Source organism: Schistocerca gregaria, chromosome X, assembly GCF_023897955.1.
Source record: "Schistocerca gregaria isolate iqSchGreg1 chromosome X, iqSchGreg1.2, whole genome shotgun sequence".
Classification (NCBI taxonomy): domain Eukaryota; kingdom Metazoa; phylum Arthropoda; class Insecta; order Orthoptera; family Acrididae; genus Schistocerca; species Schistocerca gregaria.
This window is the reverse complement of record NC_064931.1, coordinates 329,100,314-329,126,793: the sequence shown is the minus strand read 5'-3', so window position 1 is coordinate 329,126,793 and position 26,480 is coordinate 329,100,314. Positions and strand designations below refer to the sequence as shown.

At 42.1% G+C, this 26,480-nt stretch overlaps 1 protein-coding gene across 13 annotated transcripts in view; it reads right to left on the bottom strand.

Annotated features, from left to right (window-relative positions):
* LOC126298824 (solute carrier family 41 member 2-like) overlaps window positions 1-26,480 on the bottom strand; it is an 874,873-nt gene that overhangs the window by 101,535 nt on the left and 746,858 nt on the right. The window contains exon 1 of one of the 13 annotated variants that reach the window (XM_049990294.1): window positions 13,425-13,521. The exons of 11 other annotated variants lie outside the window; for them this stretch is intronic. The gene's annotated coding sequence lies outside the window, so the exon portion shown is untranslated. Of the gene's footprint in view, window positions 1-13,424; window positions 13,522-26,480 lie in introns of those variants that run through there. One more of the 13 variants, XM_049990292.1, reaches the window with a different exon arrangement.

The following is a 26,480-nucleotide window of genomic DNA, read 5'->3' as shown; positions in this document are numbered from 1 at the left end:
CCCGCTAGGTCGTACATCGTGCAGGTGCACAGCATCGACGTACACGAACAGTGCAAACATGCCTGTCGCCATTAGCTACTTTTTAGGAAAAAAAGAGAGAAACTCTTCTGTTTTTCGGTTTCTAAATAGTGAAGGTGTGAAATTGATTTAAAATCATAGCAGAATTGAGGTCTAATACGGTGATGAGTGTTTGAGTTGAAGTGAATCGGAAGTTTGCAAATTATGTGACATACATGGCCGATACCCCTCGCACGGGTCAAGCACATAGCGATGCGAGTCGAGAAGAATTTGTTGCTGTTGAAATCATCGTGACGGAAAACCATTGTGACATTGGGTGACACTGCAGGAACTATGGACATTAGTCATGCATCAACTCACCACATTATGCATAGTAAGCTCCGATTTCGCAATGCATCTACAATATGGACTGACCTGTCAGCTGACTTTGAACTGAAATAGCGAAGTGTTGTGGGTATGAGTAACTTCCGCGGGCCCTTGAACGTGGTGATGCATTCCTTGCAAGAAGAGTCACTCAAATACTGCCAACATGAACAGATAATAAGGAAAAGCGTCTTTTTTCATCGTCCAGGGCCAGTAGGGAAGTTTCTATTGACTCCCTCTTGCGACGAAAAATTCGTCATCTTTGAGCTCTAGATGTCACGAGAGACTACTATAACTAGAGCAACACATTAAGACCTCTTGGAAATGATATTAACTCTGCATCAAATTTGATTTCTGTCGTCAGGGAGGGCTTTTTTTTTTTCGAAACCCAACTGTTGCAAGAGCTGTATTGGTTCGACATTCACAGATCTGGAGTTTGAGGACCTTCCACGTCCCTGTTCCCGGTCCCCTCCTCCAAACTCCTCAGAACGTTTTTTGTGTATTTTGACCACTCAAAGGAAGCAGCATTGGGTGGGAACATGTTCCGTCCCGATGAACCGCTAAGCCGGGTGAGCACAAGATGGTATACAAACTCCCAGTTGAATTTTTTGTACAGGAATTCTTTGAGAGTGGTGGGTATCATTATGAAATATATACATCTTTTTACCGTGTGGGCATAACAAATAATATTTGCAAAAATATTAACAATTTTTCGCTTGAATGACTAGCTCGTACGTAAATGCTCAACACGCTAGGTTGCCAGACACGAATAGAACCCTCTCGGCGGATTAATGTCCGATGGTCTGGTACATCGGCCAGCCTGAGTGTGGTTTTATTCACTGTTTTCCACGCTCGTGTGGGCAGTTACTGGGCTGGTCCCCATTTTCCACCTCAGAAAATGCAACGCACAAATCGTTACTACATAACACGTTTGACAGATGGATGACGTAAGGACTCCTCTCCCTTAGGTTAACTAACGACTGCTTCAACAGTAATGGCGCCTGGTCACAAAGCGAAAATAAAAATATTATTTTCCAAATCATGAAAACAGAGGACTGCTTATGACGGAGTAAATACAATATTTTAATTTGACGCGCCTCCGTATTTTCTAGAGGGGCCGATGTACAGAAATGATTCGGTTATTGTGTTCGTGAGTCCAAAACAGAATTTTGACTATAGGAATGGCGTTCGGCCACATAACGATGCAAATGTTAAATTCAGGATGACCGATTACTCTTCCTGGACTGCCTGTGCTTCAACGATGGGAACCTACCGCCATTGCTTCCGAGTTTTACTCACAGAGAGAGTACTGGTGCTGGAAAGCTGAGAAAGGTTTGCTACTACATTGCATGAGTACTGAGATATTTACAGTCCTTTTTTTGTGAATAAAACCACCTACATTACTTAACATGCGTCTTTATTTACAACACCGTTTCGGCTACTGACATTGCCTGATCAAAACTTAGAAGGTCCAAACTCAGTATTAAAAAACTTAAGCCTAATCGGTGCATCAGCTACTGAAGCAGCGTTATAAATAAAGACATATATCAATCGATCTAGGCAGGTCTATTCACAAAGGTCTCGGGCTCATGTCGGAAATTGTTTACCTTTATTAATAATTTGCACTCCTATTTCACTGAAGATAATTCTTATCTTGTTGTTTACGTATAACTGTCAACTAGGTCATATTATTATTATGCTTTTCAACATATAATTTTGATTCAAATGATATTAATTAAGCTATCTACCACCTAATTCAGCATCGCTCTGGGAACCAGCGGTGAAATACTTATTCCAAAGTTAGTATTCAGTACATAATTTTCGTGATAAGCGGCCTGAAGTTTTATCTACATATAAAACTCTTAAAAATATTCTGAAGAGCTAAAACATTATGGCCACGAGTTTAATGGCGAGTTGGTACACTTTCAGAATGCAGTACAGCAGCAATTCTGTGTGGGACGGGTTGGACAAGTCCTTGGAAGGTTTCCGGTGGTATGTGGCACCGGATGTATACTTACACGTTACGCAGTTCCCGCAAATTACTGGCCTGTTGTTTGTGGGTGCGGAACTCGGGTCGAATTCGGTGGCCAAGAATTTAACTAGCCCGATACTTGGAACTGCGACACGGACAGTTATCCTGCTGAAAGATGCCATCCCAGTCGGGGAAGATATCAAGCATGAAGGGATGGCAGGTGGTGCACAATAATGTTTACGTAGTTCATAGCCGTTATGGTGCCTTCGATTACTACCACAGGCACAATGGAAAGCCATGTGGAATGCGCTTAAGTCACAAATTGATGTTTCGTTATGATTCCTATCGAAATGTTACGTAATAATTGTACTGCGTCACTCCTAATTTAATTCCTCAGGCAGAAGTGAATGAGTTAAACATCTGAACTGAAACCGTCGCAGAATGGAAACGGTACGTTTCCAGACATGGGTTCCTGTTCCAAATATTATGTACTCACTCCCCTCTACAAGTCCTAAAAGTTTGTAACAGGAATTTCCGAACACTCTGTGGAACTCCTGTTACAGGATGTTATTAATGACACAAATGAGTGAATTGGATGAGCAGCTAAAGATCCCAATGGGTGATATTTTATCATTATAATTTTTATTATTTGCTCAGCATACGTAAAATAGGAAATATTCAATAGTATCTCTGAAGAACGTACAAAAAGAGAGCAGAACAATGTCAGCGGTGTATTATCTGAAAAATATACTGAGGGTTGCTGACGAGCTACTAACAAGGCGTGTGCAAACACCTTGCTAAACGCCGCATTGGAAATGTCTCAGTGATACGAAAAAAGTATTTAGCTAAGAAATTCCTTCTCAGGACACTTAAAGAAAAAGAACACAAGGTCTCTGAAATATTGCAAAAATTACGTTCCATACGCTCAGCTGCCTGTACAAGTACGTATAGACGTTAAGCGTACCCACAACTTTTAATGGCAGAAAAATCCATTAATGTAAAAAAGACACTTGGCCTATTGGAATTCCTTTGAACTCCAATGTACTTACCAGTTCAGCAACGGAGTACTTTGTTGCACCTTCACCTGGACTATATTCGAAATGGAATTATTAAGTAACGTATTGAACCAACCAAATATCTCCATAACGTTCTAGAAATTTATGGAGGTGGATCTAAAAAAAAACCATTAGAGACGTCGTTGGTTGCGTAGTATTTTGTCCCACATTAACAAAGAGTCGCAAATTTTTACTTCGCAGAGACTGTCATTGCGTGCTTAATAAGTGTACATAGAGGGTGTCTCTCCTAAGACTCATCAGGGGCATTTTCTCTGGTATTTTAGCAAATGTTTGCAATTTTGCTTTTTCAGCATGTAGCTGGAGTCAAAAACAAACAAATACTACTCATCACATCTTTCATGCAATGCCAAGCGTCGGTGGAAAGCTTCAGTTTGTTTCCTGTTAAAAACAACATGATTTTTAAAGTGAAATTTTACGTGCTCATTCTACAGATCTCTCTCAAAATAGTCTAGCGCGATATTCGTCTTACCGATATGTATTAAAAGGGACAGTAAAACACGAGGAATAACGAATACTCCTGCATCGAAAGCACCGCCCTGGCTGCTAGCGCCATGCAGAAGCGTGCTCCTCAGTCGCTGCTGGAGTACTGATTAGTCTTCGGATTTTACTATTCCTGTTAATACATATCGGCAAAACGAATATCGCGCTAGACTAATCAGCTAGCGCTCTGTCGAACAGAAACGTAAAATTCCAATTTCAAAATTATTTTGTTTGAAACGGGCGTCGTTAGAAGACGCGGTGAGCAGCACTTGTTTGGGCTGACACCACCTACACGTTGCAAAAACTATATTGTAAATATCCGCCGCAACACCAGGGAAAATGCTCCCGATGACTCATACGAAAGACAGCTGGCATATTTAAAGGATATGTGAATCTGTTAAACTGATTCAAAGAGTGTATTATAGTCAACAGAAACTCCAAAATGGAGTAATAATATTAATTGTTATATAGCGGGCACGTTCCACGAAATAACGGAAATGTTTGTAGAGAAATTATGTCGGATCTTTCCTGGATACCAGCTGATACAGGTATAGTTTTAGTTATCGACCCGCCCTGGCTTCACACGGACAACACCAAAGCTTTCTACACACCCAAGGTGCTGTTGCTAGCACTGTCTACGGTCTGACGACTTGTCTGGTGTAGCGTTTGTAAATTATATACACAAACCTTCCTCGTGAATCACTCTGTCTAGTAGTGGAAAACTATGATCAACCCCCTACAGCAGTTTCTGAGATTAGCTGTCATACACAGACAAAGAAATGAGGCGGAGCACTTCGATTTATTATCTGTAGTGACGACCAGATGGATCATTTGGCACATCAACTACAGAAATTCATCGACATGCAACATTCCACAATACAACGTTGTATCACATGTGATAAGCAAATATCGAGAACTTAGTAGTCATATCAAAGACGCCTAGTATGCGACTACCCAGTCGAAAATTCCTCTAAATCATTATTTCACTGGTCCAAAGGCTACCAGACCTCTTGTTTGAAGCCTAAGAAGTTCTAGTTTCAGCCACAGCAATCTACCAGCTCGTTTGTTCCGAATTGGTATTGTGAAAAATCGTCAACGCGATTTCTGTGAGGACTGTTGGAGATATGGATGACATGTTCTTCGCATGCCGTAAGTATTATGGTTACAGGAGATAACTAATCTGCCAACTACAGAAACCAGGAGTCTACAGCTACCCTACACTCCGGAAGCCAACTTATGGTGCGTAGCGTAGAGTACTTGTGGGATCGTTATTATTTTCCCCCTTTTCTGTTCCATTCGCGATTGGTGCGTAGAACGAACTACTGTTGGTGAGCCTCTGAATGAGCTCTAATTTCTTCGATGTCCTCGTTGAGGTTCAAATGGTTCAAATGGCTCTGAGCACTATGGGACTTAACATCTGAGGTCATCAGTCCCCTAGAACTTAGAAGTACTTAAACCTGACCAACCTAAGGACATCACACACAGTCATGCCCGAGGCAGGATTCGAACCTGCGACCGTAGCAGTCGCGCGGTTCCGGACTGAAGCGCTTAGAACCGCTCGGCCACCGCGGCCGTCTCGTTGAGGTCATTCCGCGATGGGAGGGGCTGATTTCCCTTTAATATGTAAAGTTTTTCATTTGGAGACTGTGGACACATACATCATCTGATAAAAAGTATCCAAACATCCCCATCCAATGCGGAATTGACCACTGATGTTGCGGGAGGCAGGCCCGCCAGTACGTCGTCAGTAGAGATGCAGTAACAACAGAATGTGTCAGTCCGGAGAGCTCGGTAATTTCAGACGTGGACTAGTCACGGGATGTCACAGTGTAACAAATCCATCACTGGCATTTCGGCCATTATAAAGCAGCCAGAGTCGAAAGTTGGTGATGTAGTCGTGAAGGAGAAAAGCGTAATGGCAACCACAACAAAACCAACAGCAGGCAGATGTCGTGTACTGAAAATCTCATGAAATCAGTGGAAGGAATCAGTCGTGAGTTCTGAAGTGCTACCAACAGTTCAGTTAGCACAATAACTGTCCGCAGTGAGTTAAAAACAATGGGGTACAATGGTCGAACAGCTCATCATAAGCCAAACATTTCTGTAGTCGATTCTAAGCGACGCTTGAGGTGGTTAAAGATCGGCGCACTGGACAGAGTCACACTATAGCCTGTGGCAATCTGATGGAAGGGTTTTGGTTTACCGAATGTCTGGGGAACGTTACCTGCCATAAAATGTAGTGGCAAAAGTGAAGTATGGAAGAGATGATGTTGCGGTATGGGAGTGTTTCTCGTGGTTAGGGGGTGGCCTCTTATTGCACTAAAAAAACCGTTAAATGCAGAAGGATATGAACACATTTTACAGTATTGCGTACGATTGAGGAAAGCTCGAAGACGATGATCGTTTCTATCAGCATGACTGTACACCCTGTCGTGAAGCAGCATTTGTGAGGCAATGATTTGTGGACGGTAACATTTCTGGCCCATCCACAGACTCGACCTTAACACAATAGAACGTCGACTTCACACCAGACCAAAGCGTCCAAGAGAAACATTTTCTGGTATGGACTCTTGAGGAAAAATGGGTTGCATGTCTGCAAAAAACATTCAGGCACCTTCCTGAAAGATTCCCCAGCAGAGTTCAAGATGTCATAAAGCAGAAAGGTGGACACATCTCATAGTAATGACCACTAATAGGTGTCCGGATACTTTTATTAGACAGCGTATGTAAGACGTCATAACAATGTATCACAGCATGTTAACTTGGCCTGCAGCTAGTTTCGTGCTCTGGGTGTACCACTCAATTGTACAGACGTAAATAGCAACTACAAAAGTATAAAGTTAAAATATGAAGAACAGAAAACGGGGTGGCGGGGTGTGGAAAGAAGAATGTTGTGGTATTTCTGTGGGTGAATCATGCATTAGAAATTGATTTTGTTTAACGATATGTTATGTAGTCAAGATATTTTTATGGTCTGCCAAATTCAAAATAATGAAATGAGAAAACATGCTTTAGTTTGTATCGATGTGTACCCCGCCCTGTGAAATCCACAATGCTGCAAACAATATCATTGTTTACAAATACGTTTAATTTGTCCTAAAAGGTATCAATTCAACTTTTTTTTAACATTACCAGGAATGAGATTTGTGATATAATGTAAATCTTGTTACCTTCCCCATTACTGCGAGGATGTAGGGATTACGGCTTTTAGTTATGAGCCTGCGCGGATTCGGGATTAGTATTATCACGTGCCGCACGGAATTAGGGTAGCGCACAGAGTAACGGGTAAAATAAAGTCGCTTCAGTTAGACGGAGCCTCTATGCCGCACGTAAGGAACGGACTAGAGACAGTCCAAAATTAAATGTTTAGGCCGATCTACCAGAGTCCTCGCGTGCCTGGAATCGGAAGAGTACCGCCCACAAAAGTCCTATACTGGGTTGGATTTCCGATCAGAAGCAATGTTGCAACTTGTCATGTACAGACTATGCTGCTCCAAAGGCAAGCGAATTTTATCTCAAGATACTAACAGGTTAGCTTTCAAAATCTGTTTCTACTAAGGTTTCCTGAAGAGTGCAGAACGTACAAACTGGCTGAAACGTGCCCCTAAACGTTTCTACATTCTGATCACTCTGGTGGAACGGGAAACACTACGTTCTGTAGGAAGTTACCCCAATTTGTAGATTACTAGTCGCTCTCTCTTGTATCCTATTACCTATGCACAATTTTGAGGTCTTTGCAAAATATTTTTGCGTTACAAGTGTCCAGACGTACGCCAAAGCTTCAAGTTGTGTATATCAGTAGTATACGGCTATCTTCATAACGTGTATCGCGCAAATCGCCACAAATGAGACTTTATGGGGCTACGGACGTCATTTTACTGACTCCTTGAGCAACAAAGCACTGTTTTAGATTACTGAAGTACTGAATAATGTCCATGTCCATGCTACAGCCCACATCTCGTGGCCGTGCGGTAGCGTTCTCGCTTCCCACGCCCGGGTTCCCGGGTTCGATTCCCGGCGGGGTCAGGGATTTTCTCTGCCTCGTGATGACTGGGTGTTGTGTGCTGTCCTTAGGTTAGTTAGGTTTAAGTAGTTCTAAGTTCTAGGGGAATGATGACCATAGATGTTAAGTCCCATAGTGCTCAGAGCCATTTGAACCATGCTACAGCTTCCATTCGACTTCGTCACCGTAATGGGAATTCCGTAACTAAAAGAGGATTTAGTGAAGGGTGATTCATACCGTAGAAATTACTCTCAGCAGCCCGAAAGAAATGTTTCATGTCCTTAAACTGTGAAAAAGTAGTAGGAATGTGTTAATGAAACACATGTAAACAGTCTTTCTTTTTCTGGTGGCATTTTACTGACCCATTAAATCTCGAGAGTGCAGTCGCATAAATTTCTTTTTCTTCTTCTTATATTTTGGCCGTATACTTGTCGGCCATCGTCAGGGTAAGTCGGCAGACTGGAGCTATAGTACTTGCTACGTTACTTGCACGTAAGATCCAGAGACTTTAGTCGACAACAAAGCGTACACATATTAAAGAAAGCGCTGTATTCCATATCTTGTACTGGTTGAAACGGCTATGCCTGTTAATTTTAGCTGCTTCTTTCAACAACAAGTCCCAAAAGAATGAAGCGTACGCTAGAATTTTGACATTCTCCTACCGCGAGAGACGTGTATCGGCGTTAAAGAGCATACGTGAAGGGAATCTGCGGTTTAAAGGACGGACCAAGTATTGTAGGTTCAGTTTGTAGGCTCATTCTCAAGGTGGACGAAAGGTATAGGCCTACTGCCAAAGAAGAGGAGGAGGAGGAGAAGAAGAAGAAGAAGAAGAAGAATTTATACGAGTGAACTTCCAAAACTTAATGTGTCAGTTATTTGCCTCTAGCGCACATGAACTTTAACAACGCATGGAAGAATTTAATAAAGGAACCATGATGTAGGGTTGAAAAGCTATCACGATAAACCTAAAATATATAACTAACGCATCGAAAAGCAAATACTACAAATTAATAATGACGTCACAGAAGCAGTTACTGAATTTTTTTATTTAGTGCAGCTGAAAACAACGACTGAATGGACGAGACAACAAATGAAATACGCAGAAGAGTAAAAATTAACAGGAAAGCTTTTGGTAAACTAAACAGAATTTTCAAAATCGGGATCCCAACGTGTCTGAAACGATGATTTACAGAGAGATGTACTTTTAATGCGAATATCGTTACATAATTGAGTTTCTCACCGAGCGATGGAGAGATAGGAAAACAAATAAATGAACCAGGAAGCAGACTGGAGAGAAAGACGTAATTATGACCGCAACGAGGATGAAATGAAGGTGGGTGGGAAGCTGATGTACCCTGGCGATGGATGGTAGATGGATAGAGGAAGTTCATTGTAGAATTCCAAGAGCCGAGAAAAGGCAGAAACGACAACGTAATGGTATGTAGGTAGATAGACGTCTTTAGGATACATGGATAGGTATCGTAATGCATGGGAAATGTGCAGCGTTAAATTAATGAAAATTGATCCTGTGTGCAGCGTAAACGATCGCCTGCCTGGGAAACGCACGCCACGGTGCTCCGCATTAAGATGGCTAGAAATGAACCAGTTAAAACGCCATATTCTTCTTAGGTCTCCGCGCCTCGATGCAGGCTGAAAGAAGTGTAACTCGCTTTTACAGCAGCCGTTTTCGCTCTATTTCCTTTTGTTCTCCCTGGAGCTTAATCATTCAGATGTTTTTTTGATTGATAACGTCTCAGTAGTTCTGACACGTTGCTTCGAGTGCTTCGCTTGCGACATAGGTAAATTACAAGTGTCGGCTGTACTCTGTACAAAAATAAGTTCTCGAGTTCTCACCAAGTTTTTTGAGAGATTTTAAGGCAAATGTTGTAATTGGAAATACGCTCCTAAAACTTGGAGACTAGATAGTCGCGTATTTGGCTGGCAAGACCGTGACACTACTATGCGTCAGAACTCTACCTTTAGGGATAGAGAACGAAAAGTACCGAAGAAGAAAAAAGGTAGTGTCTCTGGGGGATTAACGCCTGGTTCCTTGTTCGGTTACCCGGCAGATTTATCCCACGGACGAAGATATAAATTTTAATTTCTCTGTTATCTGTTACGGTCTGTTGCATCGAGTCAACTTTTTCTCTGTGGGCAGGTGACTCGTGAATAAAACAAGGGGAAAAGAACGGGCCCGCAAAATTACAGACTTATATCCTTAACATCGGTTTGCTACAGAGTTCTTGAACATATTCTTAGTTCGAATATAATAAATTTCCTGGACACCGAAAAGCTTCTGTCCACGAATCAGCACGAGTCTAGAAAACAACGCTCGTCCGATAGTCGGCTTTTAATTTTCTCACATGATAAACTACGAACTACAGGTGAAGGGCAACAGGCAGATTTCATATTTCTAGATTCTGAAAAGCATTTGACACGGTGCGCTACTGCAAACTGTTAACAAAGGGTCGGCCAAATGGAATAGGATCTCCGATAGGTGAGTCGCTCGTAGATTTCCTAAGTAGTAGAACCCAGTATGTTGTCCTCGACGGCGAGTGTTTATGAAACACAAGGGACAAGGATATCGTCAGCAGTGCGCCAGGGACGTGTGATAGGAGGGCTATTATTTTCTACATGCGTAAGTGACCTGGTGGACAGGTTGGCAGTAATCTGCGTCGGTATGCTGATGATGCTGTGGTGTGCGGGAAGGTATCTAAGTGGAGTGAATGTAGGAAGATACAGGGTGACTTAGACAAAATTTCTAGTTGCTTCTAAATGTAGAGAAATGTAGGTTAATGCGGATGAGTAGGAAAAGCAAACCGGTGATGTACGGACACAGCATTAGCAGAGTACTACTGGACATAGCCACGTCGTTTAAATCTCTAGGTGTAACGTTGCAAAGCGATATGAAATGGAACGAACATGTGAGAATTGCGTTAGGGAATGCGAATGGCCGAGTTCAGTTTATTGGGAGAATTTTAGGAAAGCGTGGTTCGTCTGTAAAGAAGACCGCGTATAGGACGCTAGTGCGACCAATTCTGGAGTACTGCGGAGTGTTTGGGATCTACACCAAGTCGGATTAAAGGAAGACACTGAAGCAATTCAGAGGCGGGTTGCTAGGTTTGTTACTGGTGGGCTCGAACACCATGCAAGTATTACGGAGATGCTTCGGGAACTCAAACGGGAATCTCTGGGGGGAAGGCGATTTTCTTTTCGAGGAACGCTATTAAGAAAATTTAGAGAACCTGCATTTGAAGGTGACTACGGAGATAAGATACGAGAATTACTGGTGCATACGAAGAAGGGATCGATTGGTAGCACATGTTCTGAGGCATCAAGGGATCAGTAATTTGGTACTGGAGGGCAGCGTGGAGAATAAAAATCGTAGAGGGAGACCGAGAGATGAATACACTAAGCAGATTCAGAAGGATGTAGGCTGTAGGGGGACTGGGAGATAAAGAAGCTTGTACAGGATAGAGTAGCATGGAAAGCTGCATCAAACCAGTCTCAGGACTGAAGACCACAACAACAACACGGAGCCATACAGACAATCGTTTTTCCCAGACTCTATTTGCGAATGGAACAGGAAAGGTCGGCCGCTGTGGCCGAGCGGTTCTAGGTGCTTCAGTCCGGAACCGCGCTGCTGCTACGGTCGCAGGTTCGAATCCTGCCTCGGTCATGGATGTGTGTGATGCTCTTAGATCAGTTAGGTTTAAGTAGTTCTAAGTCTAGGGGACTGATGACCTCAGATGTTAAGTCCCATAGTGCTTAGAGCCATTTGAACCATTTGAACAGGAAAGAAAATGATTAGTGGTGGTACAGGGTACCCTCCACCATGCACCATATGGTGGTTTGCGGAGTACGTACGTAGACGTAGATATGTAGGAGATATTATGCAGAGTAGTTAACTCAACCCTTCGATAGCTAGTTTTTTTCTAAGCAAAAAGTATATTTATCTTAATTAATATAGCAGTCAGACATAACAACATGAAAAAATGTTTCCTTTCTTTCGTTTTCAAACGCTGGGAGGGTTGGGATATACAGGTTTAATCGTAAGTACATCTGGGGTTTCAAAAGACAGTGGAGAAACTAAAAGACATACAGGAAACAGACACATGTCAGTGGACAGAGCCTCTCCCCAAGTTTGTAACTCACATTACAAGTGCTCAATATGAGCCCCGTTTGTGACGCGGTAAACGTCAACAGGTGCGTCTAATGCATTGACACAAATTGTCCCGGTAGGCGCGATAGCAGTCCGCTTTGCAAATCTGTTCATTGGGTTGCCTATCAGCAGGCGTCAGCTAATACAATGCTATAATACGGAGCAGAGGGTTAACAATGGAACCTGGAGAGAGCGCAGTCTACGTGCAGTATAGAAGAGTTCTGCAAACGATTAGCAGGCTTCCCGCTACCAATGGACATTGATACATAGCAATAGCATGCACGAAATTCCTGCTAGTTTTGCGATAGCCTGTCGTGGGACACATACGTCTATACGTCCCAGTGGTAGAAAGAGGGTTAAACAGGTTTTACTTTTGAATCTGTTAACTCGATTACGAAACGCAGGACGCTCCGGTACTGATGTATCATTTCAGCTTATTTTTATCAAAAGATTTGCATCACAACAGGGCACTCGATTGTCTCCCCAGCTCAAAGTCTACAATTTTCACTCTGTGTGGTTTTGCAGACATTTTACGTACATGTTACAAACTGAACCAATACACACGAAAATAGAGGCTAAACATGTCAGTGTTACGCTTTACTAATATCAGAATACCACAAAATCACAGTTACGCATTCGTATTTCGAAACTGCTTAGGACACAAAGTAGCGCAACAGGCACACATTGGTAACCTCAAAGATGAACAGAACTCTGAGCGAATATAAAATTTTTCTTTTACAACAAAGTTAATTGCGAAACATGAACGCAACATTTGAAAAGTTAGAAGTGTCTCTCTCTCTCACAGGATGTGAATGTTGACCAAACTAGTTATCGAAGATTACTGATAACGCCCTACCATAGTCCAAGTCAGTTTCTAAAACAATAGCCAACAGAAACATTGGTTTCCAGTCTGCATTCCATTCTCTCTCTACTCTTTCCCCTCCAGTGAATAAATATGCAGTATACGTCCACGACTTTTTGACATAGTAGCTTAATTTTCCCGATAGCATGGGATATAATTCCATGCATCTCCGCTACCTGGAAGAGATTGGAACCCTTTACCAAAGCGGTGTCTTACCCAAACACCCAATTTCAAACATCACTGAACACACAGTAACTGATTTCGTAAGTTGACAACGAGGTTGAGTCTCAATGAACTACCCAGCATTGCTGACGAAGATACTGTAAGAACTTAAGAGCGCCACGACGGACTTCGTATACACCAACCGGAAGATCAGGTAAAAAAAAAGATGCGACACAGACACAATAGAAATGACAGCAGTCCTGAAGCAATGATGCTGTTCCGCAGTTGAAATGAATCCTGCGTCAGAGATTTGCGAGGTCGCCTACCTGACAGCTGCAGGAATGCGCGAGTCAGAGTTGATCATCGACTGAGTAGCTGTGAGCGCGACGCCGAACTGAGCGCCTCGGCTCGCGCCAGGCACTCATATCGCGCGCCGGCTCCCCACCGCGCATGCGCACAAACCCAGGCCTCAAGGTCGTCGCGCAGCGCCGCAGCGCAACATGCGAAATCTCGTCCGCCGGGAAGCACCCCAGCGTCACCTGTTTTTCGTACCCTTTGCTGGCAGATAGGCAGCAGGTGTTCGGTTTAGCCGCCTGAGCACTGGAGGGCGTCGTTGTCCTCTAGAACAGTGGAGGTAATTACCCCCCTTGCAAGTAAAATGACATTTTCTGGGAGGGGGGGGGGGGGGGGACAGTAAGCGATTCTATTCTGTTTCAACCATGAAACAAAATAATTTTCAAAAGGCCACCGTTATTATTACACTTTTCTGAGACTCTAATACTTATTATATAAGTAATTGATAATTACTTTTTTCAATTAATAGCATTAATGCGGTGGAGGTTACAGGTTCCTCACATAGACCACTCACTACACACATATGGTGCGGTTTGTCCCAAGTAAGACATCTACGTAACAAATGCTGAATATCTCAAGAAAATGTCTTCTGCAAGTTGTAGATAGTGCCTATAGTAGTCCACAAATTGCTCCATTACTCCCTTCGAAACAGATAAGTGAATTAATTGAAATTACGACAAAGCAGAAACTACATAAGGGCTACGACAGTGCCTGTACACAGTATATTATTATTATTATTATTATTATTATTATTATTATTACTGTTAGTGGCTTTGTCCAGACACAAAGCATCAGCAGCCCTAAGTCTTCCAGTTTCTGCCAGTTCAGAAGTAATCAGTGCAGCAATGAAGTTATTTACGAACAGTAAATATAGTGCATACATTTTAACTTGGTTAATGTTTAGTGAGGTTGCAGTGTGCAGGTGATGCAAGGGCCACAACGGAGAGGAGTAGTGTAGGGGAAGCATGCTTTGTAAAAAACATCTACCGTCACTGTGAGTAGTTATCTTTCTTATGTGAGAAGGAGTTGTGGGTAACACTTGTAATGCACCACGAATTCCTTCGTCATTCATACTAACAATCCCCTCCCCCCCTCCCTCTAGACACACACACAAACTATCATTCATCTCTCATCATTTTAAAACAAAGTCTTTCATTCTACCAGTTTCGTTGCGTGCTAAATCTGGTGTGTGTGTGTGTGTGTGTGTGTGTGTGTGTGTTTGGGGGCGGGGAGGGGGGGGGGGATAGCATTCGCTTAGGGGGGGGGGGTTGCCCCCAAAGGTAATGGTCTAAGAAAGATTGGGAAGCATTCCTCTAGAGGCTAGAGAATTCTTTTAGAGCTCAGGTGCTTGGAATGAACCATGTACACAGCTTCTTCGCCAATGCCATTAATCTTTGACAGATGACCAATCATTTTACCAATACCAAGTAACTAGGGATGCAAGGGAGCTTCGTCTAAAGGTGGAAAAAAGTGAGAACTTAGGGTTCGGTGTTGGATGGGAAGAGGGGGAAGGGGGAAAAGGGGTGATGGTTTGTGGGGGCGTTCAACATCGTGGTCATCAGCACCCATATAAGTTCCCATACTTTCCATTTCCAGTCTCGCCACGTCTCGAACGATGATGAGGACAACACAAAAAAAGGGGCACAATCATAGTTTCTTACTATCTGTCCCCTCTTCCGCCAAATATAATTTTCTGTAGTGCTCTTTATTATTGGACACATAGGCCTCATAATAACAATAAAAAAGTCATTTTCATATAGTAATAATTATCCGTTTACGTCAGTAATCCATAAATCGTCTTAGCCCAACTTCCAAGGAATTTCAGTTCACAGAAATATATCATGTGAAAATCATTGGTCTAAACCATCTGAAAAGGGTGTCATGCAACTGATTTAAGAACTGAAATAGCATGGGCCACACTGTTTTCTCACCCTCACACCTTTAATAAATGGGTAGTTTTTACCCCCTCAGTGATCCTTTCGAGGTAGTAAATGATGTGTGTACGAAGTTTGATTGAAATCAGTCCAGTGGCTTAGGAGGAGATGGGAAACATACATACACACATACGTGCATCCATTTTTATGATTTATATAGACAAACTGAAAATTTTACAGAGTGTTGTTGTTATTCAGAATAATAAAATACCATCTACGTCTCCGACTTCGATAAAACAATTGCCAACGACCGAAACAGACTTCGGATCCGATAAAACGTACCTCCGTTACATACCTACTGCACGCAGCGGAACAGTTGGAATCTGTGTGTTTTGGTGATACGGAGGGAATTTTACATCCATATCTTAACTCCGCAGATCACCGTAAGGTGTGTGGCAGAGGACACAAAGCGTTCATTCTTTTTTCCCGTTTCCATTCGCGAATGGTACGTTTAAAAAAGTACTCTTGGCAGCTCTCTGTAGAAGTGGCGCTGTTGTAAAGAAGCCGCAAATCAAATCCATCCAGATTTAGGTTTTCCGTGGTTAAGGCAAACTCTGGGAAGGTTCCTGTGAAAAAAGACAGCCGATTTCCTACCCCATCCGAACTGGCGTTCAGTCTCTAATGAAGTCGTCGTCGATGGGTCGGTAAATCCTAACCTTCCTTCCTTCCTTCCTTCCTTCCTTCTTTCCTTTGGTATTTCTATACAACCGTCTTGCGTTTGTCCACATGTGTTGGAATGACTTGTGTGTGTTTTTTAAGTAACCTGCACTCGTCTTTGTGCCAACAACCTAGTATTAATTGTTTCCGGAAGATGAGCAAATTCTTACGCACATTCCTCCATCGAAAGAATCAAGCTGATTTTCACTTGCTTCTATTCCCCGTCATTATCGCTTACATGCAAGTTTTGAAAGTAAGTACTGCGTTGTGAAGTTCTTAAATACAGAGGCTGGAAAAAATAATCTGGTAATATGAAGGAGAGACTGTTACAGTTCAACGTCCCATCAACAGCGTAGTCAGACAAATTTCTCGGTGTGAATATTTTTCGCAGCAACTATGTAAATATTGGTTCATAAACGAGACCCTTTTCCTTACTGCAATATTAGTATTTCATTTCTCAGACGCGTTTCATATTTTATACGAAAGAGAGCTTTAGTGGATACCCTGGAATAGTAAACAGTTCTGTTTTTACATTCATGAAAGATACACTAAAAATAGTTCACGTTCTAATTTTTTACATACTGTAAGTACCATTTTATTTATTTAAAAATTATGTCTTCTTGCCCTTCATATAAAAGGCACCCAGAAACTTTAATACCAGTATTGCAGCAAGGAGAAACGTAGTGTTTACAGACATAATCATTAGAGAAGGTTTGACACCTCAGATCGATGATGGTTGTGGCAAGGCAGTTGACCTTAGCCTTTTTCAGGGAACCATACCGGCATTCGCCTCAAGCGATTAAGGGAGCTACGGAAACCATTTATCAGCATGGCCAAAACGAATGTTTGGACATCGCGCCTCCGTCAGTGATAGTAATTGAGAGTTTCTACAATTTCTCGCAAGAAACTGGACAATTTTTAAGACTAGGGAAAACCTGTCTGTTTATCTATATTCAGACAAAACCAGTTATTGACATTAATGCCTTGTTACTGCGGGAATTATTATTTTAAAATACTCAGTCCCCTACTGGGAACTGGATGAGCCTGGTACAAAGCTACCTTTACAGAAATTACCAGCTACCGCTGTTCTCATTTAGCCCTGAGGTCACTGACCCTCCACGTTTGGGAGATGACATCACGGCAGACCAGCATAACACTACAGGACGATCAGAGACGTTGCACTTGCTCTTCGAAGCTTTTCCAGAGACAGTGCTACACGAGGAGAAACAGAAAGACAATATAACTGTGTTACAAGAAAGATAATCTCAAACAGTGATATTTTTAAATCAGGGTTTCCGTATTACTTATTCAGTCCCTGTAGCGCAGGACGGAAAAGCGGTCTGGAGACTTAATTTGGACAGTTTTGTGTAAGTAACGATCGCGAACACTCCCTGATGACGAATACGTCTAATTTCCATAAACGGATTTGTTTGACCCACGGGAGAGTTGCAAAATGTAAACTTTCACGGTTGGAAATGTCACAATTCATAAAACGTCCCGGGATATTAATTGTGCTCGAATGGATTTCACATTAATGTGAAATCCATTCGACTATGGCATAATAGGCCGGAACATTTTATTAACTGCCACAGGAAACTGTCACTCAGATGTTGACAAGCTTCAACGGCCTGGCGCTTGAAGAAAGGAGGAGACAGAAAAAGCTGAGAAAGATACGACAGAGCAAATTATCGCACTACTTACGATGGACGACGAGTACTCAAGATTTTATCCTCAATATTTATCTTTGTCAAGGCGTCAATAATTCTGATTGTTTGGGTTAGATACATATTTAAGTGACAAAGTACTCTGCTAGATGTCTATGGAAAGTAAGCACCGGAATTCAGAAGTTAGTGTATAGGTAATTTGTTTCCTCTAATGAATCGTGAGGGTGGTTTTGCTTCGTTTGACGTGTGGAGTGACAACACTGCCAGGTGACTGCGGAATATAGTTGCTTTGCAAATCTACAGGAATCCATCATCTACATCCCAAATGTCTGCGGCTTCGATCCCCACTCAGCTCTAGGATTTTTTAAGATACTTATTGATTCTTTCAACTCTGGTAATGATTTGGGTACGTGAATATGATAAGCTGCTTAGTGGTTCGAAGAGTGCTTTAAATTGTTGGAGCCCCTATAACTGACTGACAGAGTACGCCAGTTGAAAGGTCGGATGCAAGCACTAGGACTATGCATAGTAAAATACGGCGATTATCACACTACCCGCGGTTTTAATCTGTTTTAAATAAACATTTTTTGTCAGGGCTCAGGTCGTGTCGCATACGCGATATTGGCTTTTGCATTAGCTCTCATATAATTACTTTGAGATTTCTTCTATTTTAATTTTCAGTGGATTTTGGCTCACCACGAATTCTTCTCAATGACTAAACAGCTCCCAGTCAGAAACTATATCCGTTTAATGCGTCCGTCGGTAGTCATATCTAGGAGCACCCATTCCCAGTTCCACACATCTTGCAACCTCGTCAAGAAAAAATGTCAACCGACGAGGACGGATCATTCTAACAGGAGCACATTTAGCCAGCAGTCACAAAATGGTGCAAATGGCTCTGAACACTATGCGACTTAACTTCGGAGGTCATCAGTCCCGTAGAACTTGGAACTAATTAAACCTAACTAACCTAAGGACATCACACACATCCATGCCCGAGGCAGGATTCAAAACTGCGACCGTAGCGGGAGCTCGGATCCAGACTGTAGCGCCTAGAACCGCTCAGCAGTAACACAAGTGCCAACCACTGTCCACGGGCAAATAACTGAAGGCGATATCTTCGCGACATCCGTATGGAGAGCTGAGCCCAGGATCGATACTGGGTAAATGTAATAACGCGGAGCCCAATATAGCACGGGTTTCAGGCACTACCCATGGTGTTCCCTCCGCCGATAACCCTTAACGCGTTACTTCCGCTACATGTCCTTGCTGCTAGATGTTCCACAACCAACATGTGTGAGATTCGGTATTCCACTGACAAACGTAGGGAGAAACGTCATTAGAGCTGCGCAAGGGCCTTATCATGGCTGCAAAGGGCTCTCGGATACTAATGAATTTTATTTATTTATTTATTTATAGCACAGGCAGAAGCACATATAAACAAAATAAGAAACAAAAATACTAATGTGCAACGCATATAAGACAACATTAAGGACACATAACTGAGTCACAACAAAAACACAGAATTAAGATATGTAACATGAGAGACTAGTAGCTGACTACATATCTAAGTCCAGATCAGTATCCAATTCATAGAATAAGGTGTAGCTCCTATGAAGTCCTCAGATGACCCACCATATTTTATTATAGAGCACACTTTTATGGTATGGTCCAGGGTCTGCTCAGGTGTCCCACAGTCACAACTTGGGTTGTCCACAACTCTCTATTTATAAAGCGTAGCCTCGCATCTTGTGTGACCGCTTAATGATTGATTGAGTCCAATATATTCTTCTAAACTGTCAGAGTTATGCGCATTAACAAGGTGCACGAGTCATAGTGCGCAATGCACTGTAGTAGAATCATAGTTGTTCTGCATCTAAGCTTTCAATATGCCCTACCACATTTACGCTTCTTTTTATATGAGGTTCTGGATCCAGCGTAGATTATAGATTGTTTGAGCTCAATTGCACGATTATGTGTTACGCTAGGAGGAAGGGGGAGAGGGAATGGTCAAAATGGTTCAAATAGCTCTGAGCACTATGGGACCTAACATCAGTGGTCATCAGTCCCCTAGAACTTAGAACTACTTAAACCTAAATAACCTAAGGACATCACACACATCAATGCCCGAGGCAGGATTCGAACCTGCAACCGTAGCAGTCGCGCGGTTCCGGACTGAGCGCCTAGAACCGCTAGACCACCGCGGCCGGCGGGGAGGGGGAATGGTAGAAACTATCGTCCAAAATTTAAGCACTCGTTCTCTAAGAGGAGGAATCTTTGCTCCACTTAACTATAGGCCTTCAAGAAACAGTCAGCGTCCAGAGCATATTGGCGTTAGACGATGCGATGCATGAGTATGGAATTCTGAAAATGCCGCGGTATAGAGGTTTCGTAACGAACCTTGAACCACTACGCGCACTTAGGCATATCCTATTGTCACAGATTACTTTAGGTTTTTCCTAGCTTCCATACATACATGTTAAGGCCTACTTGTTATGTACCATTCTGACGAGTCACATCCTGAACTGTGAGAACCAAAGTGTTATTGCTGAAAGAGAGATCAGCATAGGTTTTCTGTTAACATTTAGTCTGCAATGATGTGTAATCATGTTCTACGAACTGCAATTTTGCAGACACGGTTAACTGGAGTACACGCAGCACTCACAGTACTGTTTTGTGAAGTTTCAGGGTTATGGAGTCTCAGAACATTTCAGTGCTCGAGCACAGGTAAATGGTGACTCTACATCTACATCTACATGGTTACTCTGCCTTCACACGTAAGTGCCTGGGAGAGGATTCTTCAAACCATTTTCATACTACTACTGTACCATTCCACTTTCGAATGGCGCGTGATAAAAAGTAACACCTAAATCTTTCCGTTCGAGCTCTGATTTCTTTTATTTTAATATGATGATCATTTCTCCCTACGTAGGTGGGTATCAACAAAATATTTTCACATTCGGGAGAGAAAGTTGGTGATAGAAATTTCGTAAATAGATCTCGCCGCAATGAAAACAGCCTTTGTTTCAATGATAGCCACCCCAATTCGCGCATCATATCAGTGACACTCTCACCCCTATTGCGCGATAACACCAAACAAGCTGCCCTTCTTCGCACTTTTTCGATGTCCTAACTGGTAAGCATCCAACACCGTGCAGAAATATTCCAGCAGAGGACGGACATGTACAATGTAGGCTGACTCTTTAGTGGGTTTGTCGCATATTCTAAGTGTTCTCCCAACGAAACGCAGTCTTTGTTTCACCTTCCTCACAATATTATCTAATGTGGTCTTTCTAATTAAAGTTGTTCGTAATTGTAATTCCTAGGTATTTAGTAGAATTGACAGCCCTTAGATTTTAGTGCTATTTATCATATACCCAGAATTTATCGGATTTCTTTTAGTACCCATGTGAATGACCTCGCACTTTTTTGTTTGGTGCCAATTGCCACTTTTCGCACCATACAGAGATTCTCTCTAGATCATTTTGTAATTGGAATTGCTCGTCTGATTATTCTACTAGCCGGTAAATTATAGCGTCATCTGCAAACAATCTAAGGAGGTTGCTCAGATTATCACCTAGATCATTTATGTAAATCAGGAACAGCAGAGGGCCTATGACACTATCTTGCGGAACGCTAGATATCACTTCTACTCTACTCCATGATTTACCATCTACCACTACGAACAGTGACCTCTCTGAGAAGAAATCACGAATCCAGTCACACATCTGAGACGATACTCCATATGCACGCAATTTTATTAATAGTCGGTTGTGAGGAAAGGTATGAAAAGCCTTCTGGAAATCTAGAAATATGGAATCGATCTGAGATCCCTTGTTGACAGCACTCATTACTTCATAGGAATAAAGAGCTAGCTATGTTGCACAAGAACGATATTTTCTGAATCCGTGTTGGTTATGTATCAATAAGTCATTTTCTTCAATGTGATTCACAATGTTCGAGTACAGTATATGCTCCAAAATCCTACTGCAAATTGAGGACAGTGATATGGGCCTGTAATCCAACGGGTTACTCCTATTTACTTTCTTGAATATTGGTGTGACCTGTGATACTTTCCAGTCTTTAGGAACAGACCTTTCGTTAAGTGAGCGGTTGTATAAGATTGCTAAGAAAGGCACTACTGTGTCTGCATACTCTGAAAGGAACCTGATTGGTATACCATCTGGACCGGAAGACTTGCCTTTCTTTAGCGATTTGAGTTGTTTCGCAACACCTAAGATTTCTACTTTTATGTCACTCATGCTAACAGCTCTTCTGGTTTCGAATTCTGGAATATTTACTTCGCCTTCTTTCGTGAAGGAATTACGGAAAACTGTATTTAGTAACTCCGCTGCAGTGGCGCCATCATCGGTAACATTTCCATCGCTATCGCGCAGTGAAGGTATTGAAAGCGAGGTCCCCGATCCGTGTTCCGATCCGGCAGATATTTTTACTCTGGAGCAGAGTGGACACTGTCTACAAATATGCAGTCTGGAGGTTCGTGGAACACTGGGTAGGCTGAGCAGGACCCGGCGCGTCGCAAGTGCGATCGTCTCATTTTACTCCTTTAATTTCTTTTTTTTTGCGAGAATTTCAAGAGTCTGATCCACTTTACTCCAATTGCAACTTCAGCTGAGCTGGCTGCCCGAAGCACATGTATATGTCAAAACAAATCAGACCGCGGTCGATTTCAGCAGATGGTCATCGGCGGGAAGGTATTTAAAAAATGTAATGAGACTCCAAAGAAAACTGAGCACCAGTCGTAAATTTATTCCAACGCACCATTAAGAAAATATAAGTTCTGAAGAAATGTTGATGTTCATATTCAGAATCATATGTGCGTCTCAAGCACAAAATTTATGAATGAAGCGTTAAAAAGAATGTGGTCCGAAAGAAAACAATGTCCTCAATTTTTGTCCTCTTGTCTCTTTAAGTATGTCGAGCGTTCTGAAATACCCGCAGGGATTTTTGTAAAATAAAGGAGGATATTAAAAGAACACTTTGTAGTATAACCTAACGTACCTTCCTTGAAAATTACTTGAAACTGTCAAGTTATGTATTTTTTACATTTTGTCAAAGAAATGCTTGTATATTTCTCGTTCTGCCCCATCCACGTGGCAGAAAAGAATAAGGGTTTTTTTTTTTTTAAATTACTGCACAGACGTTGTAACCATTAGGAATATCATCTTAAAACCAAAAAATGAAATAGTTTTATGAACAATTTAGACTAAGGAATATGAAATATTCAAAATAATCATTATTAATAAGAAAATATTTTACTCTCTTTTTCAAAACTGTACAACTATTTTTAATGCTTAGTACAAAGTTACTGTTACTGTTTCTTCATTGAATTCTATAACTCGTTGATAAGATCTACTTTCTGGCTTGCGAATAGATACCACTGGATGCCTAGTAATAAATTCTATAATCCAGTCCTGCCCAGCTACACAATTTTATCAGATTTGTGTAGTAAGCCATTTCTTTCTGCTATCTGATATGCTAATGATCTAGCAATGAGATATTTCAGCGTTGGACTAAAAAGTCTGCTCTCCACTGACTTCTAATACGCTACCAGCTCGTCATTGTCTTCTGCAGTGAACACAATTTTAAATTTCACATCTGATTTGACAATCTGTAATTGGGATTATCCTTAGCTTTACGAAGGTATCTTTCAACACTGATTCGGTTACGTTAAACTCCTTAGATGCTTTTAAGTCTCCATCTCCAGAAGATAAAAGGACTGAAAATGCCATTTCAATTAATTTAATTTCCTTCTAACGCAAGTTCACATCATCTGGGGAAGCAAGAAAATAAAACTAAATCTGTAGTTTGAAATCTACTGACACTTGCGTCAAACAATGAAGGGGCAGAACGGGGCATTATACCATTATGCCCCGTCGGGTTCCGGCTCAAGAGCATATTTCGGGTTAAAAACTTATATGGAGCATAACAACTGACGGATTTCAACGTATTATGTAACTAACATATAGCTAGTGACGTGCACTTTAAGATAGCACGAAATTTAAGGACGTACAATTAAGAATTAACGGCTTATGTCGCGTTTAAATTCAATGAAAGTTGTAAAAACGCAACTGGAAACGTGAAGGACAAGCGTTCACCTACAAGTCACTTTCGAAGCCAAGTCAAAATGGGCGTAACATTTTCCCTTCCATTCAGAGACGTAGCTGTACGTCTTTACTGTAGGGTGCAGCACTATCCAGGCTAGAAACAGAACAATCCTGTTGTGGTCCGAGTTCCTCTACATGATATGGATAAAGTGTGGCTAAATTATTTCAGTTCCACTGGTATCCGTCATCATATTTTATGCTGAACTGGTTTTATGGAGAAGCGAAATTGTTTTCGTTAAAGCTGTGGCTGTTTTCATGAAAATCAGCATAAACGATTGTGTCAGAAGTTGAGACTAGGGAAAAGTATATCCCGCTGAGGACATATTTTTACACGGGAGAAGTGCTCTTTTACCTTCGTTTCCAGCGCAGTTTATGTTCTTGAGCTCGAATCAATTTTATTAGTACTAAGTTTTCGCTACAGCGAACTACTTGAGATCGATATTTACTCACACAATCTTCTGAAACGACAAACTGTGCTATAGACTTAGGCGGCAAAGGGAAATGTGTAGTATTAACAAAGTTTCCGTTACACTGCTGTAAAGAATTATTTAGTGAAAATAATCTAGGCGGACAGCAGATTCACGCGCAAGCACGAAATGCTTCCAAGAATTCGGAAAGAATCTAAGTTCCTTATACGTCGTAGCATCCGTTACAACACTGATGTTGAGTTGACCAAGTAGACAAGAGAGAAAAAAAAGAAAAGCTGAATTAAACGCCATACCCGGACATTCTAGCCACTGAATGGAGGTTTCCGACACTTCAGTGAGGTATACCGAGATACCGCGGAAAGCTCGGTGAACACATTTGAAAGAAATGCGTGATTCATCTTAATCCCTTCCACCACAGCCACAAGATGGGGACGACCGCAAGCATCTCGAATAATGAAATGGCTTACTGCTGCTTCTGAACCCACAGATCCACGTTTTCCACCTGTCTCTAATGATCTCGTCGTCGATGGGAAGTTGAATCCTAAGCTGCTTTCCCTCCATGTCTTTCACGGAAGGTAAAAATCATGCAAGATTCAAAAAGATAAATTCAAATCTTTACGATGTTTTCAGTCACTGCTTTTGTAACAGAAATTCACTTCTCCATTTGCAGAAGCGCGTCCTTGACGCAATCACGTGCAGCACACACTGTTCCAGTGTGCGACGTAATTGCACAACATTCGCTGAATGAACTGTTTATCGGCGGAGACAGATCATCTCTCTACACTACATATTAGTGAAATATCTTTTTTATGAGAGTCGATAGGCGCGCTCTAATCTGCGATACACAATCAGAAGCTATAATTCACAGTACTTGTCACCACCCTATACCAATCCGACTGCTCTCAGATCAATCTCAGGATACAGCTGAACTAGGAAATTACAGCGGTAACAGTCTCTGACGAATATCCAACTACCTACTTGTACAATCGTCGGCAATGTCAGCAGATGAGAAGTCTGGGGACGAGAGTTCGAAGATTTTCTTCACGAAGGGTATCACCTATTTTCACTCAAATAAGCGCTGTGAACTCTGTTTCTTCGACAAGCACCTCTTTCAGATAGCTATTAGCTATTAGCTGCCAGATGTAATACGAAACTGCTACCGAATACAGCACTCACTTGAGATGAAACGCTACGCTCGACACTTTGAAGTCGCGACTGCGTAACAGCTATCTAAATAGCACAGCTGCCGTCATGAAATCACGCGCTGTTCCCCTGAAAGACCACGCTCGTCTACGAAACAATAAATTTCCTATAAAAACTCGTGTCCCTGACACGCCAGGTTAGCCGAGGGCGCTAATGTTCTGCTTCCTGGACTCGGGTAGGTGCGCCGGCCTCGGATCGAATCCGCCTGGCGGGTTAACGACCAAGGCCAGTGTGCCAGCCAGCCTGGATGTGTCTTTTAGGCGGTTTTCCACATTCCACTAGGTGAATGCCGGGCTGGTCCCCACGTTCCACCTCAGTTACACGCCTCGCAGACATTTGAAACACGTTCTCTTATGGATGCAGACAGCTGGGGTACACTGATTCTGTCCCGGTAGGTATGGGGTGGCGGCAGAAAGGGCATCTGGCCACCCCTTTAAATTAACCTTGCCAAATCCGTTGTAACCACGCTGACCCTGCGAAAACTGCAGGACAAAGGCGTCAGCAACAGAACAACAACTCGAGTCCCAGTGCTGCAGAATCTGCGCTATTTCTTGTTCATGGGCCTCTTCATTGTTTCAGACTCTAGCATAGATAAAAATGGTACTACACGGTGTAAGGGACATGAGCATATAAAATGTATATGTGGTATCTAAATATGTACACACATCAGTGTTTTGGTCGTTTTTTTCAGCATCGAACAGTCTTTCCACAAATACGTCACATGATTTACAACTTTATGTTTTCTGCATGGTCGTAATTGCCCACTAAATGGATTACCCCTGCCAGTGTATACTGAACGTTTTGCGCCCAGGTGTCCACACTTCAACACCTGACCTGCTGCCCAGGGAAAATGGCTTGCTTATGCCACATGTACTTGAAGGTACTAAGCAACCTAAAAATATATGACTTGTAATAGCTATAATCATTAGTCTACAGGTGACAAAAATACTGATGTAATGTTGTTTAGTACAACATCCTCAGTCACCAATAGAAATATCTGCATTTGTGCTCGTT